Consider the following 18,201-nt stretch of genomic DNA (forward strand, 5'->3'; position numbering starts at 1 on the left):
CTTTATCCCTTACTATACCCTTTGTTTTATAGTCTATTTTGTCAGATAAAGTATTGTTACACCAGCTCTTTTAAAATTTCTGTTTGCATAAAATATGTTTTTCTATCCCTTCACTTTTAGTCTATGTGTATCTTTTGTTTTGAGGTGTGTCTCTTATAGACAGCATATGTATGGGTCCTGTTTTCTTATCCACACAGCTATCCTATGTCTTTTGATTGGAGCATTTAATCCATTTACATTTAAAGTTATTATTGATATGTTGTTGTTTATTGCCATTTTATTCTTTGAATCTACATTCCTTTATTTCTAGATTTTTTCCCCCTTTGTTCTGTTCACAACAGGCCCCTTAACATTTCTTGCAGCATTGGTTTGGTTGTAATGAATTCCTTCAGTTTTTTTTTCCTCTGAAAATCTTTTTATTTCTTCTTCAATTTTAAATGATAGCTTTGCTGGATAAAGAAGTCTTGGTTGTAGGCTCTTGTTTTGCATTACTTTGAATATTTCTTGCCAATACCTTCTGGCCTCAAGTGTTTCTGTTGAGAAGTCAGATGTCATCCTTATGGGGGCTCCTTTGTAGGTGATTGATTGCTTTTCTCTTGCAGCTTTTAGTATTTTTTCTTTATCTCTTAACTTTGGTATTTTAATTATGATGTGTCTTAGTGTAGGTCTCTTTGGGTTCCTCTTTAATGGGATTCTTGGTACATCTTGAACTTGTGTGACATTTTTCTTCATCAATTTAGGGAAGTTTTCAGCTATGATTTTTTCAATCAGGTTCTTTATGCCTTGTTCTTTCTCTTCTCCTTCAGGAACTCCTATAATATGGATGTTGTTTCTGCTCATTTTGTCACAGAGCTCTATTAGAGTTTCCTCAGGCTTTTTGATCCTCTTTTCTTTTTGCTGTGCTTCTGTGTTTTTGTTTATTTTGTCCTCTAAATCACTGATTCGATCCTCTGCTTCATCCAGCCTTCTGTTGATCCTTTCTAGTGCAGTCTTCATTTCTGATATTGTACTTGTCATTTCTGACTGGTTCTTTTTTATGATTTCAATGTCCTTTGATGCTAGCCTTTTCTTTATTTAGGTGCTCATTATATTCATCCATTGTTGCTCTACGATCTTTGAGCATCCTAACAATCATTATTTTAACTCTGTATCTGGTATCTTGGTTATTTCCATTTCATTCAGTTCTTTTTTCTGGGGATTTCTCTTGTTGATTCATTTGGATTGCATTTCTCTGTCTTCCCATTTTGTCTGTGTATAGACTGCTCCTTTGGACGTGTTGTTTGTGTAGTTAGCTGAGTATAGGGTTGATGTTGTCTGCCTCTAGCTTTCAGTTGTGTTATTTCTAGATTTTCTTGGTTTGGCCTAAGCTATTGTTTGTAATCAGTTGTGGGCTACTTGTCTGCTGCTACTGCTCTTTTTGCTATTTGTGTCAGCGTTTTCTATATTTTAGCTGGGTCAGGTGTGAGGAGCTCTTTCTTAAGATACCACACTAACTAGGGTTGTTAGGTCCTGAGCTGATGGTCTCCATATCTGGCCGCTGAATGTGCCAGCCCTGGAACTCCCTGGCCAGAACCTGGTGCAGAGTAGTGGGGTCACTGCTTATGACTGGCCCTTAGCAACCTTCTTTGAGCTACAGCGAACCAGAATTTGTGGCTGCCTCTGCTGGATCCAGATGCTGTTATGAATATCGGCTTCACTCCTAGGCTGGCTTTTATCTAATCTTGGCCAGTGTGTGTTGCCTCTCTATGCCTGAGGTGCGGTCTTTCCACCAGCCCCCACCACCGTTGCATCCTTGGGCACTCAGGCACCAGCACCACCAGGCGTGTGGGCATGTGGGGTGCCTCACTGGGCTCTGCTCCCAATCGCCACCTTGCCAGGCTCCATCCTCCAATGCCTCCCACCGCCATTGCCACCGCTGCACAGGCCACCTCATCAGGCTCTGCCCCACTGCCACCCTGCAAGCTGCAACGCCAAGCTCCATGGCTATTGCCTCATCCAGGCCCCCCCCTTCAGAGAGTACTCAACAATGTGGGGGGGCAGTGTAGCCCAGACCTCAGTATTCAAAACCTATGTCCCTGATGCACCCCCTGCTTCTAAGTGACTCTTTACACTGACTGGAGTAGGAGAGCCTCAGGTGGATGGGGTAATTGCTTCCCTTTGCTGGCATTGGTTCTCCCAGGAAAAATGGCCACCTCAGGTTTGGGGAGTGACCCAATACAGGGGTTAGGGTGGCTGTCCCCCACAGTCTCTCCCTGTGCCTCTGTGACTACACTTTCTTCTCACAACTCTAGTCATCTTGGCACTCTCTTCTCCTGGAGCACCGGGGAAGTGGCTGTGAACGAGGTTTTCTGCACGGTCCCATTAAGACAGAGAGTTCTGTCTCCCTCTCGCAAACAGTAACCTGGCTCTTCTTTCAGTTAAATACTCTCTGTACACCTCCTCTAGTTTCTGGGGCTCTAGGTCCTGGGGCTAAGGACCCACAACTCTCTGGGCAACCCAGCCCACTGTGAGAGATCGTCTGAGCTGCTGCTTCCTCCTGGGAGTGGGGCACCCTTTTCTTGTCTCCGCCCTTCCTACCAGTCTCAGTGTGGTTTCTTCAGTGATGCTTGGTTCCTTTAATCCAAAGTTGGATTTTCAAGATGATTGTTCCTAAGTTAAATTGTAATCCACTTTGGTTCTAGGACATGGGAATTGTAACGTCTGCCTACTCCATTGCCATTTTCTCTTTGTCCGTTATTTCTTATACTATTAATAATAGCCATTGTAACAGGTGTGAGATGGTATCTCATTGTGGTTTTGTTTTTCATTTCCTGTAAAGCTAGTGAAGTTGAGAATCTTTTCATATATCTGATGGCCATTTGTATGTCTGTTGAAGTCCTCTGCCCATTTGTTAATAAGATTGCTTTTTGTTATTGTTGAATTATATGAGTTCTTTATATATTCTGAATATCTATGTGTCCCTTATCAGAAGTATCACTTGTAAGTATCTTCCTCCATTTGGTTGGTTGACTTTTGTTTTGTTGATGGTTTCTTTTGCTGTACAGAAGGTTTTCACTTTTATGTAGTCCCATTTATTTTTGTTTTTTATTTCCTTTGCTTTTTGGGTCAAGTTCACAAAAGCTTCTCTGAGACCAAGTCCCATATATATAGTATCTTTGTTTTTTTCTATGTATTTTATTATTTCAGATCTCATATTTAAGTTTTTGATCTATTTTGATTTAATTATTTAAAGTATTTTGTATATGATGTCAAATAGTAGTCTAGCTTTATCGTTTTGCATGCCACTTTTCAGTTTTCCCAAGACAATTTATTGATGAGGCTTTCCTTTCCCCATTGTACGTTTTTGGCTCCTCTATCTAAAATGAGTTGCATATATACATGTGGTTTTATTTCTAGGCTTTCAATTCTGTTAACAGTGGTTTGTGTGTCTGTTTTTCTGTCAACACCACACTGTTTTCATTACTGTAGCTTTGTAGTATAATTTGAAGTCAGGGTGTATGGTACCTCTGTTCCTTTTTCTCAGGGGTCTTTTATGGTTCCATATACACATTTGAGGATTTTTATTTTATCTGAAAAATACTATTGTAATTTTGATGGGGATTGCATTAAATCTGTATATTATTTTAGATAATATGATAATTAACTATATTGATTGTTCCAATTGATGAGCATGGAATGTCTTTCCATTTCCCTATGTCTTCTTCAATTTCTTTCAGTAATGCCTTGTAGTTTTCAGTGTATACATCCTTGATTTCCTTTATTTATTCATATATAGTGAGAGAGAGGAACAGACAGGGATAGACAGACAGAAAGAGAGAGAGATGAAAAGTATGATCTCATAGTTGGCGTACATTAGTTGTTCATTGACTATTTTCTAATATGTGCCTTGACCGGCAGTTGGGGGGTGAGGGAGCAGCGCAGTTTCTCCAGCCAAGCCAGTGACCCCTTGCTCAAGCCAGTGACCTTGGGCTTAAACCAGAGACCTTTGGGCTCAAGCCAGTGACCATGGGGTCATGTCTATGATCTCATGCTCAAGCTGGTGACACTGCCATCAAGCTGGTGAGCCTGCACTCAAGCCAGATGAGCCTACGCTCAGGGGGTGACCGACCTTGGGGTTTCAAACTTGGGTCCTTAGTGTTCCAGGCTGATGCTCTATCCACTATACCACCACCTGGCCAGGCTGCTTTTTCGGTTTTTAAAAGTTATTTATTTACTTTAGAGAGAGAGGAAGGAAGAGAGGGAGGGAGAGGGAGAGCAAGAAAAAATAGACATCGATTTATTGTTCCACTTATTTATGCATTCACTGTTGATTCCTGAATGCAGCCTGGACAGCTTTGGCCTATTGGGATGATGCTCTAACCAACTCATCTATCCGGCCAGGGGTGTATTTCATTTTTTATGTTGCAATTGAAATGATATTCTTTTCTTCATTTCTTTTCTGATATTTCATTGTTAATACACAAAGATGCAATGGATTTTTAGACACTGATTTTGTATCCTGCAACTGTATTTGTTTATTGTTTCTAATGTCTTTTTGGTAGAGTCTTCAGGGTTTTCTGTATATGGAATCATGAAGGGGACAGGACTTCTAGCAACAAACAAGCAGCCCTTCAATGAATGTGTTCCATAAGCCCCTGTTTAATTGTATTTAGAACTCTAGGTAATCAATAGCCTGTTATGCATGAGGAAATCATATCAAGTTTGGGGGTGGGGGAGAGGGATTATTCTACTTTGGGCATAGCACTTTGGCATGGGCATTGCATTTCCATAGAAAACTCTTGTTAGGATCCCTGTTCCCCCACAGGTTTCCTTGTTGAAGGGGTAGGTTCAGTATGAGCTGGCCAGCCCTGGGAGGTGAGATTTATAAAAGTGAAGGAAAAGGGAAAGAGTGGAGAGAAAGGGAGGATTATCTGAGAGACCATTCCTGGGTTTAATTTACATTTCTTCTTCATTGTGTGGGATTCTCCTTATCTCCTAGCACCAACCTTGGCTGGATCCAGAAACTGCTATTTCTGGTCATCTCAGTTTCTCCATATGTTCCCATTTGGTCAGAGTTAAGTTATTGGTCATATCGGTTTTAGTAACTTGAAGGGTAGAGATTTTTTACCACTATACTGTTCAACACCATGTTACAAGGGGGTAGTACTCCTAAAACCATATTCTGAGATTTAAAATTTAACCCACAAGGTTACCTAATACTGCTTTAATGGAATTTTAAAGAATTTTCCCTACCAATTTTGTATGTGTGAACTTGGACATTATTAATTTGCATATAAAATTGAACTCCTTCCAAGCAGGAAAATAAATAATGAAAAATACTTATATAGCACTATGTGTTAGGCATTTTTTAAAACACTTGATGTATCACTCTTTAAGTCCTTACGACAAAATGTTATTGTCATCTACAGAGGAGTAAACTGAAGCACAGAATGTTAATGTCACTTGCCCAAGTATCTTTTTATTGAAATATGGGAGTCAGACTCTAGAATCTGAGCTTGTAAATGAAATACTAACCATAGTTTTACAAACATTTTGCAAGCATCATTAATTACTGTTAAACAATAATTTAAATATTTCATTTCCTGAAAAAATGTTGCACAAATTAGGCTAAGTGTTTTTAAAAAGAACTTTATAAAACTCATATACTCTTTTTTTTTTTTTTAAGTTTGGCTTCTGGTTTCTTTCCTTTTCTAGATTTTATTTATTCATTTTAGAAAGAGGAGAGAGAGAAGGGGGGGAAGTGCCAGGAAGCATCAACTCCCATATGTGCCTTGACCAGGCAAGCCCAGGGTTTTGAATCAGCAACCTCAGTGTTCCAGGTCCACGCTTTTATCCACTGCGCCACCACAGGTCAGGTTAAAATTCATATATCTTGGCCTGACCTGTGGTGGCGCAGTGGATAAAGTGTCAACCTGGAAATGCTGAGGTCGCCGGTTCGAAACCCTGGGCTTGCCTGGTCAAGGCACATATGGGAGTTGATGCTTCCAGCTCCTTCCCCCCTTCTCTCTCTCTGTCTCTCCTCTCTCTCTCTCTCTCCCTCTCTTCTCTAAAATGAATAAATAAATAAAAAAAATGCTTTAAAAAAATTCATATATCTTAAATTTAGACATGCAAAATTGGATTTGCCCTTTTTCTCCCATGTAAAAGTACTAATAAAAGTAAATGAATTATTTTCTGATATCAACAAAATATGTAATATGCACATAAATATTTTAATCATTGTCTCTATATGTGAAAATTAAAAACACAAACTGTTTCACTCAAAAATCTGTATAATTAATTAATTTAAATGAATTGTATGCATAATAGAATCTGTGATAAAGTGTTTAAAGCTTTGTGACAATTACAGGCAATTCATAGTATAATTGAGCTGTTAGTAATGAATGACATTAGGCAAAGTTACCTATCTACCACAACATTCTTAAATTTGCTCTCTGCTTAGTAAGAAAAAAAATCATTTCATAAGCAAATAAGAAATTATGACAAAGATAGGAAAAACTACACATTAGAACTATATTTCCCCTAATATTTTACTTTTAGTGATTAGAATCATTAGAGATTTGAAATGTATGATTATCACAAGTGTTATTTTTTTACATCTCTAAGTTCTTAAGAGAAGTTTATCTCTAATTCCATTATAGTTTTAGAATCTGTTAACACAGTTAAAAAACAATTATATAAAAAAAACTATTGGAAGAGAAAATAATTTGTAAAACACAATTGACTAGGAAATCTGTTTAAAATTTCTATGCCTGGTTTCCTCTCTATCTATAAAATCTGTATGTCCTTATGGAAGCATGTCCTTACAGAAACCAGGAAAGATCAGAAACAGCATAATCTAGTTTTGCCTAAATCAACATTTAAAAAAAATTTTTTTTTTACAGAGAGAGATACAGAGAGAGGGACAGACCGGAACAGAGATGAGAAGCATCACTTCTTTGATGCGGCACCTTAGTTGTTCATTGATTGCTTTCTCATATGTGCCTTGACCGGGGGCTATAGCAGAGCCTGTGACCCCTTGGTCAAGCCAGCTTAAGCTGGTGAGCTGTACTCAACCCTGATGAGTCAGCAAGGAAGCCAGCGACCTCAGGGTCTCAAACCTGGGTCCTCTGCTTCCCAGTCTGACGCTCTATCTACTGCGCCACCACCTGGTCAGGATCTATCTGCCTAAATCAACTTTATGAAGTCATTATAGTTTTGTTTTCTCTGACTGTGGTACCCTGTTCTCTTTCACTATTGCTGAATTCCCCATCTGCCTACTCTGGACAAATAACTGCAGCCTGAGCCCCCCTCGTGCTGGTGGTAGTGAATATGTTGTCTCTTAGACACTGATGAACAGCCAAGTCTTGTGAGACCCCACTCATCTGCACCACAATCTTTATCTTCTGGAATGTGTGTCATCTGCATGGCTCCTGTGTGGGTAGATGTGGGGACTTGGCCTATCCTTGACTAGGGGATTCCTTTTCCTATCCAGACAAAACAGGAGATCCTAAAACTTTGACTGAGATACTCTAAATGAGAAATAGCAATCACACACTATTCAGATTGGCATGAATGTTCTCAGCCTTGGTGGGTCTTCCTGGATTTACATACACATTTAGCTCTGGAGCAGAGGTCTGTATATCTATGAATATTAGATAATATTATACGGCTTTTACATGTACCAGACCATGGCTCTCAGCTTTTTATTTCTGCTCACCTCAATAAGCAGTGGTGGATTTGGGCTTTCTAAAATGAGACTTGGATCCTGCCCAGCTGGCTCAGTGGTAGAGCATCAGCTTGGCGTGTGGAACTCCGGGTTCAATTTCTGGCCAGCGCACACAGTAGAAGCACCCATCTTCTTCTCCACCCTTCCCCCCTCCTTCCTCTCTATCTCTCTCTACCCCTCCTGCAGCCAAGCTCCACTGGAACAAAGTTGACCCTGATGCTGAGGGTGGCTCCATGGCCTCTGCCTCAGGTGCTAGAAGGGCTCCACTGCAACTGGAGCAACGCCCCAGATGGGCAGAGCATCGCCCCCTAGTGGGCATGCCGGGTGGATCCCTGTCGGGCGCATGCAGGAGTTTGTCTCACTGCCTCCCTGCTTCTCACTTCAGAAAAATTAAAAAATAAATAAGACCTGGAGAGGTACAAAATAAAAATATTCACCACTGCCTCCCTGCTTCTCACTTCAGACAAATTAAAATGAATAAGACCTGGAGAGGTACAAAATAAAAATGTTTACCAATTGCTTTTTCTGCCACATCTTTGAGCTTGTGGAGGCCACTGGAAATAGGACTTCTATAATAACAACTATGTCTAGAAAGCTGTGGTCCAAGGCCATTTTTGCTGGTTATAAGCAGGGTCTCTGGAACCAAAGGGAGCATACAGCTCTTCTTAAAATTGAAGTTGTTGCCTGACCTGTGGTGGCGCAGTGGATAAAGCGTTGACCTGGAAATGCTGAGGTCGCTGGTTCAAAACCCTGGGCTTGCCTGGTCAAGGCACATATGGGAGTTGATGCTTCCAGCTCCTCCCTACCTTCTCTCTCTGTCTCTCTCTCCCTCTCTGTCTCTGTCTCTCCCTTTCTCTCTCCTCTCTAAAATGAATAAAAAAAAAAAAAAATTGAAGTTGTTTATTCTCAAAATGAAACTGAATTCTACCTAGGCAAGAGATGTGCTTCTGTGTACAAAGCAAAGAACAACACAGTGACTCCTGGTGGCAAACTGAACAAAACGTAATCTGGGGAAAGATAATGCTTGTTCATGGAAACAGTGGATGATTCATGCTAAATTCTGAAGCAACCTTCCTGCTAAGGGCACTGGACACAGAATCCGTTTAATGCTATACCCATAAGGATTTAAATTTATTGAAAGGCAAATAAATAAAATGGATTTGATAAAACAAAAACAGTCACCTATTAATGACTAACTGTTCTCACAACCAGTTTGACAGAATGTTTTATTTGCGGGGTGCTTTAAGGATACTATCATATATGTCAGAGCCAACTAGCAGAGCCACGCTTGGAGGGTGGTTAAGCATAAGTCATGTCTTGGTAGTGTGGGATCGGACCCGACTTCAAGCAAGAGCAATCAACACTAGACAGGAAAAGGCCACAATCTGGAATGTGAGAAGTTCTGTGAGGCATTTACTATATCTTCTACTAAGAGAGAGTTGTATGAAAGGGGAGAAGGTGAGCACTCCCCTTGACAAGGATGGAAGAGGCTCTCAGGCCTAACAACACACATACAGTTAAGGCATTGCCACCTACTTCTACTAAGAGAAAAACATCAAAAGTCTCTACGCTCAAAAGTGTCCTGAATAAGAGCATAGGCTCTGGAGTCACTCTACCTTTTGGTTGAATGACCTCAGGCAAGTTTGTTAGCTTCGCTGTGCCTCAGGTTTTTCAGCTATAAAACGGCATCCGATTTGTTTGCTAGGAGCACAGCCATACTCATTTGTTTCTGCATTGCCTATGACTGATCTCACTCTGTAGTGTCAGAATTCAGTAGCTGTGGCTAAGACCCATTGAGTTTGACTGTCCTCACAAAGCCTAAGACATTTACTGTTTGGACTTTTACAGAGAATGTTTACAGAATGCTCTACTACAATGTCGTAATGGGAGACACTGCCTTCCGTGGGGAAGTATGGGAAGCATTTGTGGTTAACACTGTCTGGAGAGTGCTCCTGGGACCTGGAAACAGAGGAGGTATAAACATCTCTCATATGCAACAGTTCCAAACAATAAAGAGTTGTCTTCCCAAAATGTTAATATAGCATCACTGCTGAGAAACAAGAGCTCTAGAATTCCAAAATAACATTGAAGCATTCCTATCCAGTTTGTGATTTTTAATTGAAATGGTTTTAATATTACACTGCTTAGAATACTTTTTGCTGAAGAGTGGAGGTTTGGAAGCCAGGTGTTGGATTTGAATCCCTTTAAACTGTGTGGCTACAGGCAAGCCAGATACTACACCTCAGTTTCCTTATCAATAAAATATGAATAATAACATTGCCTGCTGCATAGACTTGTCATCAGGATGAGATGACCGTACACCTGAAACATAAAATAGTGTGTAGTTCACAGTAAACACTCAATGAGTCATAAATTATCATGATTAATTTGCATATTGGTTAAAGTTACAAGTAGCAGAATCCTCACTGTGGGAGATTAAACCAATAGGGAATTGTTTTTCTCACATAAAAAGAAATCCAAATGGGCGGCTTGGTTTAAATAGCAGGGCTGATGCCTCTGTGACTCTCTTGTCCTTTACCTCATGGTTCCAAGGTGGTGGTTGTGACTTCAGCATCATGCCCTTGTTTAGAGGCAGGAAAATGAAGGAAAGGGAACATGACCCGCACTTGTTCCATTTATCAGAGAAATAAAACCTTTCCCAGATCCCTTCCAGCAAAAACTGTAGCCATACTGTCTATCTCTGAATCCTGAGTGCCTTTTACTAACTATGTGATATTATACTATGTGAGGCAAGTTTCTTAACCTCTCTGTGCCTCAGTTTTCCATATGCAGAATAGAGGATGCTAATAGTATATATCTAATGCATTATTGTAAAAATAGTAGGTAAGCAATGAATTCATAAAATGTTTCCAATTATTTTATGAGACTCTACTTGTATCAACAGGCTTCTCTCGAGCCCCTGCCTTGATATTCCTTCTCCTGCTGTGCCCTACACATGTTCTGATAAATTTTCTTTCTTGCTTTGGCTAGTTGGCTTAGTGGTAGAGTGTCAACTGGCATGTGAAAGTCCCAGGTTCAATTCCCAGTCAGGGCACACAGGAGAAGCAACCATAAGCTTCTCCACCCCTCTCTCTCCCCTTCTTTCTTGCTCTCTCTCTCTCTCTTCCCCTCCTGCAGCCATTGCTTGAATACTTCAAGCAAGTTGGCCCCAGGTGCCGAGGGTGGCTCATGGTCTCACCTCAGGCAATGAAAGAGCTCAGTTGCTGAACAACAGAGCTGCTGCCCCAGATGGGCAGAGCATCGCCCTGTTAAGGGGCTTGCCAGGTGGATCCCAGATGAGGCATATGCGGGAGTCTGTCTCTCTGCCTTCCCACTTCCCCGCCTCTCATTAATAAAAATTTTTTTTCTTATAAATATATGGGTAAAATGAAGTTACTAATTATTATGGTAGTTTTACTCAGTGTTCAGTTATACATTTCTATGGTCATGTTGTTGTTTTCACTTTTCTTTCTTTCATTTAATATTTGTTCACTCTGTTCAGCCTAGAATGGCCAAGACTATTTTTGTTTTGCTACAATCCCTTTGTTGTGTTTTTCAAATACATTTATACTGATGGCATTTGATCATATTATTGACATTTCTCCTGAAACATCAATAAAACACTTGGATATAAAAATGTAACTTGAAATAAGCATCTTGATTTTTTTTTTTACAGACAGAGAGAGAGTCAGAGAGAGGGATAGATTGGGACAGACAGACAGGAGCGGAGAGAGATGAGAAGCATCAATCATCAGTTTTTTGTTGCGACACCTTAGTTGTTCATTGATTGCTTTCTCATATGTGCCCTGACCACAGGTCTTCAGCAGACTGAGTAACCCCTTGCTGGAGCCAGCGACCTCGGGTCCAAGCTGCTGAGCTTTTGCTCAAACTAGATGAGCCCGCGCTCAAGCTGGCGACCTTGGGGTTTGAACCTGGGTCCTTCCACATCCCAGTCAGATGCTCTATCCACTGTGTCACCGCCTGGTCAGGCAATAAGCATCTTGATTTAATGTCATTATTAAACTTTTATGTAGTACTTTATATTTAAAAAATGCTTTATAATTATTTATTAGTAAATTGTACAGTTAAGCAACATTAACCATCTGGCCAAATTAATGATTTCAAATAGTCCTACCAGTTGGTAGCTGAGGAGTGAAAAATGAAATCATACTGGATTTTATTATCTTCAAACAAACCCTTTTGTCCTTCTCTCCTCCTCTGTACAACAGTACAGACTGACTTTACAGGAGGAGGGGGAAGGATGTCTCTGCTCTCTTCTCCCTGTCGTCCTATAAAAGTGGACTTTCCTCAGGATTCAGTCCTAGACCAACTTCTCTTCTCCCATGGGTAAGCCTCACATTTATTTCCACATAGTTAGCTGTTGTCTCTCCACCCGTAATTCATCTGTCTCTCAAACTGTAACTCAGTATCTTTAAACTTCATTTTTGTCCCAGGCTAAATACAGTTTTTGGTCACTTTCACTCCCACTCCAATTATATTCATCATTCATATACATTCCCCCACACTCAGTCATGCAGGGCCTTCCTTATGAAGTAATCTGAGGTTAGCTGTAGAGAATAAATCATGTCTTGACTAACTAGAAGTGTAGCAACATTAATTTAAAAAAGCATCCTGATTTTTTTTTGAGTAGTAAAGTCATAATTAAATTTTATGGTAAAATTGGAAACTATAAAATTTGATGTCTTCTTTAAAGATATTTCTGTAGGAAGGTGATGCTGAATAGCACTTAGTCCCAAAAGACAAATTTAGCGAGGCAACAGATAAAAGGATACCCTACATTTGAGGATAACTTCATGGGTATTGTGATTCATACATAGTTGTGAGAAAGCTACTATAAACCAGAAAACCAGCTTTGAATGTAATCACCTTGAATATAAATGGCACTATTTTTTAATAGCTATACCTTTTTCATCCACATAAACCACAGGATTAGAGAGTTAGTCTCTTCCTTTGGAAACAAGTCTTTACAATAGCTTACTTACCTACCCTCTTTCTGATATGTTCTCCAAATTATGCCAGTCCACAACCACTTTTACCTAATGTTTTAAAAGCTAAGTTTTAAGAAATGTATACAGTCTAGTCCATCTCATGTAGCATACAGTTAGTGAAAATGGAGAAATCAACATTATTTTTTTTCATGTAATCTAGATACTTTATTTATTGCTTAGCTTTACCATCTCTAAAATAAACTTGAAATTGCCTTGTAGACTGCAATTTTAACACCTTAAAAGTTTTGCTTTTCTGTGAACTTTATACTGAATCTCTACACTAGTTAAATAATAGGTGTCCTGCATGGGAGTTACAAGGCTTTATACTGTTTCAGTAGGGCATTTGGGAATGAATGGCTAGCAAAAATCTCACTTTGATAAGTGAGCAAAGAGAGCTTTATAAATTTATTTCTAACTTAATGTAGTTATTTTCTCAAGCTAATTAATGTATGCTAGTTTAAGGAGAATTCAATAGAAAATACAAAAGCATTAAGGAAATATATCCACAAAAAGGGCCCAAAACAGAAATATCATTGATATGTACTGCTTATCTTCATATTTAAAGACAGATTTTTAAAAAAGACAGATTAAAAAAATTATTATAAAGGTTTCTATGAAATACAAAGGACCTTCAATTTTTATAGAATACTATAAATGGCAGTCACATCTTTGCCTGGGGAAGTTATACAACATAGGCTTTTAAAAAAACTAATCAAAGTGAGTTATTCCAAGTACCCATCAATTATTTTATCTAATTTAATACTCTAATATCCAGAAAGTAAGGTTTATTTTACAAAAATGTATCACTGTTGATATGGTATATAGCTTAGAAACCCTGGAACCCAAGATTATATATGATATATCTAAAATATAATATATAAAAATAAATAGAATATATATAACTATATATAAAATATATGTTTAAAATACATAGAAATAATACAATATATTATTCTAGACTATTAAATATATTCTAGACTATTCAATATAATTACTTGCCATAATAAATTAGTTTAGTTGCTTGTTTCAGCCAATTATTTGTTATACAATTAGGATAACTAGCTATATATGCATTTAATCCAGCTAGTTCTTTAGGAATTTAAATGAATATTCTTCTGTAAAGTGGCAGATTTCTTTTGCTACAACTAATGCGGTATAAGGGCTGTTCCCAAGCTCGGAAACAGGCAGCAAAGCCCTTAATTTGAATTTATAGCCTTCAGAGACAATCTGCAATTCAACGTAACTGTCCTAACCAATTTATTTTAATTAATATGATTTGTTCTATAGATTTAAGTAGGAGAGTTATATACCGACAAATGGGACAACTAAGAATGCTAACAGTAACATTTTAAATAGTTATGGCTTAGGGAAAACATAAATGGAAGCATAGCCATCAGTAGTAATGGAAGCTGAACTTTTCTGTTACTAGTAAATCATCCATAGCGCCGTAGAGAATTCATTCCACCAGCATATATTTAAAATTATGAGAGTTTAGATAGAATGCCAAGGTCATGCTATTTGGCCAGCATTTAGTACTGATGTAGAAGAAATGCCCTTCGCTCAGAGATGTGTCAGGGCTACTATATATTGCTAGAACCACGTTGCTGATTTTTCTTAGAGTAATGTGTAATAATATAATGAATCAAAAGAAAAAATGTCCTTTTATTCTAGTTAAATAGATATACCTGGAAATGTTCATGGACTGTACTCTGTAGATACTTGGTGTCTGTTCCATTTAATAAACTTTTTAGTTACAAGATATTTAAGCTGTCTCAATACTATTCTTACTCTAAAAATAAAAAACAGTCCTCTTCATCAAAAAGGAAAAAACTACATATTTAAACTCTAAAATTTCTGAAAATTGAATGTATTTTTATTAGCTTGTGTAGAGCTGATGCCAACACAAGTATCAATCTTGTTTTGCTAATAGAGGTTGGCACAAGGCTTACCACTGCTCTAACCATTTCTGGGGATAAAAATCAGAATGAAACCACCATTTTTTAAAAGAATTTTTTTATTTAGACAATTAATTTTAATGGGGTGATACTGTTCACTTAGAGCAGTGGTCCCCAACCTTTTTTGGGCCATGGACCGGTTTAAGGGTGGGAAGGATAAATGTATCATGGGACCGAGGCAAGCGTCAAGAGTGAGTCTTAAGACGGATGTAACATAGGGAATCTGGTCATTTTTTAAAAATAAAACATCGTTCAGACTTAAATATAAATAAAGCCTGACCAGGCGGTGGCGCAGTGGATAGAGTGTCGGACTGGGATGCAGAGGACCCAGGTTCGAGACCTCAAGTTCGCCAGCTTGAGCAGCGCGGGCTCATCTGGTTTGAGCGAAAAGCCCACCAGCTTGAACCCAAGGTCGCTGGCTCCAGCAAGGGGTTACTCAGTCTGCTGAAGGCCCATGGTCAAGGCACATATGAGAAGCAATCAATGAACAACTAAGGTGTTGCAACACGCAATGAAAAACTGGTGATTGATGCTTCTCATCTCTCTCTGTTCCTCTCTGTCTGTCCCTGTCTATCCCTCTCTCTGACTCACTCTCTGTCTGCGTAAAAAACAAACCAAAAAAAAAATATATATATTATATATATTTATAGATATATATTTATATAATTATATATAAATATATAAATATTTTTATATAATTATATATAAATATATAAATATATATTTATATATAATTATATAATTATAATTATATAATTATATATAAAATATTATATATATTATTATATATATAAAATGGAAATAATGTAAGTTATTTATTCTTTCTCTTCTCTTCAGACCAGTACCAAATGGCCCACGGACCGGTACGGGTCCATGGCCCGGGGGTTGGGGACCACTGAATTAGAGTACATAGATTCAGAGAAAACATCTCCAGATCATTTTGACATTTGATTATGTTGTATACCCATCATCCAAAGTCAAATGTCATTCGTCACCTTTTATTTAATTTTCTTAATGCCCCTCCCCTCACCTCACCCCCACCCTCTCCTCCCTTCCTTTCCCCCTGGTAACTACCACACTCTTCTCCATGTCCATGAGTCACAATTTTGTGTCCCACCTATGTATGAAATCATACAGTTCTTAAGTTTTTTCTGATTTACTTATTTCACTCAGTATAATGTTATCAAGGTCTATCCATTTTGTTGTAAATGATCGATGTCATCATTTCTTATGGCTGAGTAGTATTCCATAGTATATATGTACCACATCTTCTTTTTTTTTTTTTTTTTTTTTCATTTTTCTGAAGCTGGAAACAGGGAGAGACAGTCAGACAGACTCCCGCATGCGCCCAACCGGGATCCACCCGGCACGCCCACCAGGGGCGATGCTCTGCCCTTCCTGGGTGTCGCCATGTTGCGACCAGAGCCACTCTAGCGCCTGGGGCAGAGGCCACAGAGCCATCCCCAGCGCCCGGGCCATCTTTGCTCCAATGGAGCCTTGGCTGCGGGAGGGGTAGAGAGAGACAGAGAGGGAAAGCGCGGCGGAGGGGTGGAGAAGCAAATGGGCGCTTCTCCTGTGTGCCCTGGCCGGGAATCGAACCCGGGTCCTCCGCACGCTAGGCCGACGCTCTACCGCTGAGCCAACCGGCCAGGGCTGTACCACATCTTCTTTATCCAGTCATCTATTGAAGGGCTTTTCAGTTGTTTCCATGTCTTGGCCACTGTGAACAATGCTGCAATGAACATGGGGCTGCACGTGTCTTTATGTATCAGTGTTTTTAAGTTTTGGGGGTATATACCCAGTAGAGGAATTGCTGGGTCATATGGTAGTTCTATTAATTTTTTGAGGAACCACCACACTTTCTTCCATAGTGGTTGTACTACTTTACATTCCCACCAACAGTAAATGAGGGTTCTTTTTCCCCATAGCCTCTCCAACACTTATTACCTGTCTTGATGATAATAGCTAGTCAACTAGTGTGAAGTGGTATCTCATTGTAGTTTTGATTTGCATTTCTCTAATAGCTGGTGAAAATGAGCATCTTTTCATATGTCTATTAGCCATTTGTATTTCTTCCTGGGAGAAGTGTCTATTCATGTGCTTTTTCCATTTTTTTTTTTTTTTGGATTGCTTGCTTGTTTGTTGAGTTTTGTGAGTTCTTTGTATATTTTGGATATTAGGTCCTTGTCTGAGCTGTTGTTTGAAAATATCATCTCCCATTTAGTTGGCTGTCTCTTTGTTTTGTTGTCAGTTTCTCTTGCTGTGTAAAAGCTTCTTGGTCTAATGTAGTCCCATTCATTTATCTTTGCCTTCACTTCCCTTGCCTTTGGAGTCAAATTCATAAAATGCTCTTTATGGCCAAGGTCCATGAGTTTAGTACCTATGTTTTTTTCTATGTACTTTATTGTTTCAGGTCTTATATTTAGGTCTTTGATCCATTTTGAATTAATTTTGGTACAAAGGACAAGGAGAAAAACTGTAGTTGAGTTTCATTCTTTTCCATGTGTGTCTCTCCAGTTTTCCCAGAACCATTTATTGAAGAGGCTTCCTTTTCTCCACTGTGTATTGTTGGCTCCTTTATCAAAGATGATTTGACCATATATATGTGGTTTTATTTCTGGACTTTCTATTCTGTTCCATTGGTCTGAGTGTCTATTTTTCTGCCAATACCACGCTGTTGTGATTATCAGGCTCTATAATATAATTTAAAATCAGGTATTGTAATGCTCCCAGCTTTGTTCTTTTTCCTTAGGATTACTCGGTTATTCGGGGTTTTTTATAGTTCCATATAAACCTGATGATTTTTTGTTTCATTTCTTTAAAACATGATATTGGAATTTTAAAAATTGCATTAAAATTGTATATTGCTTTGGGTAATATGGTCATTTTGACTATATTTATGCTTCCCACCCAAGAACAAGGAATATTTTTCTATTTCATTGTATCTTTTTCAATTTCCCTTAACAATGCTTTGTAGTTTTCATTCTATAGGTCCTTCACATTCTTTGTTATGTTTATTCCTAGGTATTTTATTTTTTTTGTTGCAACCGTAAAAGGGATTGTTTTTTTTAGTTCATTTTCTGATGTTTCATTGTGGGCATATAGGAAGGCAGTAGACTTCTGTATATTAATTTTGTATCCTGTGACCTTACTGTATTGGTTTATTGTTTCTAATAGTCTTTTTGTGGAGTCTTTGGGGTTTTCCATGTACAGGATCATATCATCTGCAAAAAGTGAAACCTTTACTTCTTTCCCAATATGAATGCCTTTTATTTCTTTCTCTTGTCTGATTGCTCTGGCTAGAACTTCCAGCACTATGTTGAATAAGAGTGGAGAGGGTGGGCAATCTTGTCTTATTCCTGATTTTAGAAAAAAAGTCTTCAGTTTTTTGCCATTTAATATGATGTTAGCTGATGGTTTGACATAAATGGCCTTTATTATGTTGAGATATTTTCCTTCTATACCCATTTTGTTGAGTGTTTTAAACATAAAATGATGTTGTATTTTATCAAATGCCTTTTCTGCATCT

The 18,201-nt window shown here is 38.6% G+C and overlaps 1 protein-coding gene, 1 non-coding gene and 1 pseudogene across 2 annotated transcripts in view; 2 read left to right on the plus strand and 1 right to left on the minus strand.

The window, feature by feature from the left end:
* KIAA0825 (KIAA0825 ortholog) overlaps positions 1–18,201 on the minus strand; it is a 565,493-nt gene that overhangs the window by 9,824 nt on the left and 537,468 nt on the right. The gene's annotated exons all lie outside the window — the stretch shown is intronic.
* LOC136334041 (large ribosomal subunit protein eL33 pseudogene) lies at positions 8,292–8,829 on the plus strand (annotated as a pseudogene).
* Positions 9,145–9,273, plus strand: LOC136336718 (U6atac minor spliceosomal RNA). Its single transcript, XR_010731544.1, has one exon. It is a non-coding gene; the product is annotated as a U6atac minor spliceosomal RNA (small nuclear RNA).

This window comes from Saccopteryx bilineata, chromosome 4, assembly GCF_036850765.1.
Source record: "Saccopteryx bilineata isolate mSacBil1 chromosome 4, mSacBil1_pri_phased_curated, whole genome shotgun sequence".
NCBI lineage: Eukaryota > Metazoa > Chordata > Mammalia > Chiroptera > Emballonuridae > Saccopteryx > Saccopteryx bilineata.